Raw genomic sequence first — 3,587 nt, forward strand, 5'->3', positions numbered from 1 at the left:
TTTAGACAAATAAACAGATGTCATTAGTGGTATTTAACGTCTTCCAAAATGAAAAATTGACTACTGTGTTGTACACATAAGGAAAACTGTGTCTGCATGCAGTGTTTGGTTTGTTTATTCGGTTTTATTTTGACTTAACTGGTTGGCTATGGTCATATCCTTTTATGGTCATGTCCTTCCTCCTGTGGAGGAAGTGGGGGGAATTGCCATTTCCTTGCCTCTCAAGGAAGTTTAGTGAGGACTTCAAGGATAAATAGTGCTCTTCTGGAGTATCAACTGGCCATCTCTAACAAGGACATGCTGAGATGCATTGTAGCTGTATCACGTTTTACAGAGAGCATCACTCACCAGAAAAGAATTCCCTTGCAGCTCTCACAGTGGCTTGTGAGCATCAGTTCATCCTTATACGTTGCTTTGAGCTATAATTATCCTCTGTTGACGTCTGAAGAAAATGGAGTGACTCGTTCCAAAGTGACTTTGTAAAAGCTGCAATAGGTCTAAGATAGAGAAGTTTAGGAAGAGGGAAGGAATTTCTGCTAGCTGTGAGCATTTCCATCATTAACATAAATTATCAGTTTTCAGTAGTATTTTTCATTTGGGAGAAACCACAAGAAATTGAGCACTTAAGAGCATTTAAGTCTCTTTAGGTATACCTAATGAATTTAGATGCAACTGCATACACCTACTAATTTGTAGAAATGGCATATGGCCATTTGTAGGAAGAGTAATTGTAGCTCTGTTATTTCCTGTGTTCTTATTTTTTTTTAACATTTGAGTGTATGAAAATATTTTTGACACTTTAATTCTCAGGGATTAGAAGTTAAATTTCACTGATTGTAGCAGTAGGTAAATCTCTTCAATTCAAACTTACTAAGGTTTCCTACCCTTTGCCTCCATATTTAAGTAAATATAGAATGCCTACCAGGGAAATATATAAAAATAAAATTTTCAGATATAATTTTAAAAATACCAAATTGTAAATAAACCAATTTTACAAACTAAAATACTGTGTCTTTCCTTGCTTTTTATGCCAGATTATTTCCCCTCCTACATTTAAGAAATTTTAAATATCAAGACCATTTATTTTTTTCATTGATAAAAACGGAGTGTTATTTATAAAACCAAAACACGTGAAGAGGCCCAGACCATTTAATAAAGACTCATTGAATTTTTTATTCAGTTGTTGGGGGAAGAGTATGTCACTGATTATACTTGTTTATGTAGACCTTTAGTAACTGTATGAGTAAATTTAGGCTAATATTTCATCATTTTATCTAAAAGGCAATATCCTATTTACTCTCTCCTTTCCCTAGAATTTAGATCATTGGACTATTGGCCTGGGTGAACTTAAATTTAAAAAGAAAGACATTCAAGTCAGACTTTTTTTGTCTCCTGTTGCAGATGACATTCATTGACCAAATACCTATTAAATACCTACATGCCAAGTTCTATCAAAGGCACTGGAAATAAATAATATGGACAAACAGACATGGTTCCTGTCTTCAGAAAGGCAGGCATTATAGTGTTATACTTCAGCCTCAGGACCCCAAAGAGACCAGCGACTGCCCGACACTTCCAAAACTGCAAAAGCAAGGTTTATTGAACATAAGTACAAACGGTGGTAGGGACCTTAACACAGAGACTAGTGCCCCACCTCTATGAGAAGGCCCAGTCCATCGTTTGGGCTGCCCTTTTATAGGGGGCCCACCGCAGCCTTACGTCATGGTGGGGTGAATGTATGGGGCCGTAGGTGGTTGGTTGGTTGTCAGGCTATTTTGACCGTTTTGTGGTTGGGAGGCAGTTTTGACTGTTTGTGGCAGTTGGTCTCTGGGTATTCCAGGAACTGCTCTTACTGGAAAGATTCAACTGGGGTGTTTAATAAAATGGAGGTTGGTTTTAAAATGGAGTTGCCACAGCTCTTCAATATAAATAATGACATGGTCAGAGACCTAATTGCAAATGTAATAAGCCCTGCACAGGAAAACCATGTGACGGTGAGCATGTTTACAATGGCTGAGGAGTTGAGTTGTGTCATGGGGATCATAAATGTCTTCTCCAGGATTACGTGGCTTTTGTTTTTGTATTTATGTATTTATTTGCTTTTTGCTAAGGAAAGAAGAGCGGGATAGCTAGAGTGAGCAGTTGAGAGAAGGTCCCTATGGACGGAGCCCAGAGAATGAGAAACCTGTCATGGTGGGGTCCTGGACCATGCCAAGCCTTGTAGGTGCTGTTAAATGGTTTTCCCTTTATCCTGTGTACAAATTTGCAGCCAAAGGATTTTAAGGAGAAAAAAAATGCCATAAACAAATTGGCTCTTCATGACTGACTGCAGTAGAAGACAGAAAGGTAGGAGTATGAAGGAAGACCACTTGGAAGTGTAAGAAACAGCAGATTGGGGGCTGGAGAGATGGCTCAGGGCTTAAGAGCATTGGCTGCTCTTACAGAGGACCCGGGTTTGGTTCCCAGCACTCACATGGCAGCTAACACCTGTCCATAACTCCAGTTCCAGGGGATCTGACGCCCTCTTCTGACCTGCTTGGGCATTTGAAGACATGGATGCACTTGCACACATGCAGGCAATGCACTCATACACATAAAATAAAAAAAATTTTTTTTTAAAAAGAGAAATAGCAGATTGTAATGGTGGGAATGGGGATGTTTGAAGAAGAAGGAATCAATCTTTACTATGAAGGTTGTGAAGGTAGAAGTAACAGGCACTTGTGTGTGAAAAGTAGCTATAGCTATTTCTGGTGTGCTACACTGAATCAAAGGAAATTAGAATACCTGATTTGTTCAAGGAGAGAACTGAAGATTAATGTCTTTGGATAGAGTGGGAAGTACTGGTGAACTATATTTTGCTAAAGATTTGAGACTGAATAAAATCCCAGTTACTAATTCATTGAAAAAAATTTGAGGAACTTTCAGATTTAAAGTGATGATTTTAAAAACGCACACACGGAGGAAGGGAGGGAGGGAGGGAGAGAGAGGAGGAGGAAGTAGGAAGAAGTTGTAGAGGTCAGCTAAGTCAAATTCTCCAGAACAATTTGTCTCCCTGTAGATTGCCTCCCTCTCCTGCCCTTCCTTACTTTCATAGAACGTAGGCATCCAGGGATGGAAAGCAGTGATCCTTTCTTACCTGCGGGGTAATGTTGCCTGAATGTCTGAAACTGCTTCTAATACTAAATCCTCTATTGCCAATTCCTTTACAGACCTGTGATAAAGTTTAATTTATAAATTAAGCACAGTAAGAGATGACTAATTGCTAATAATGAAATAGAACAGTGCAGTGTAAGAAGATGTCCAGGATCAGTTGTCTCACCGTTTGAGGCCATTACTAAAAACAATAAAGGTTACCTAAACAAGCCTTGTGATTCTGTGAAGACTGATCTGATAACCAAGATGGCTGCATCTGAAGGAAGAATATATATATATAGATGGCATATACACTTTGTCCATAGGGATGTTTCGTGTTCCAGGTGGTGGTATAATGTGAGATGTCATTATACTACTCAGAATGGTGTGCAGTTTAGAGTTCATGGATTATTTCTGGAATTTCCCATTTGATATTTTTACACCATGGATGACAT

Source organism: Nannospalax galili, unplaced genomic scaffold, assembly GCF_000622305.1.
Source record: "Nannospalax galili isolate Female #2095 unplaced genomic scaffold, S.galili_v1.0 scaffold463, whole genome shotgun sequence".
NCBI lineage: Eukaryota > Metazoa > Chordata > Mammalia > Rodentia > Spalacidae > Nannospalax > Nannospalax galili.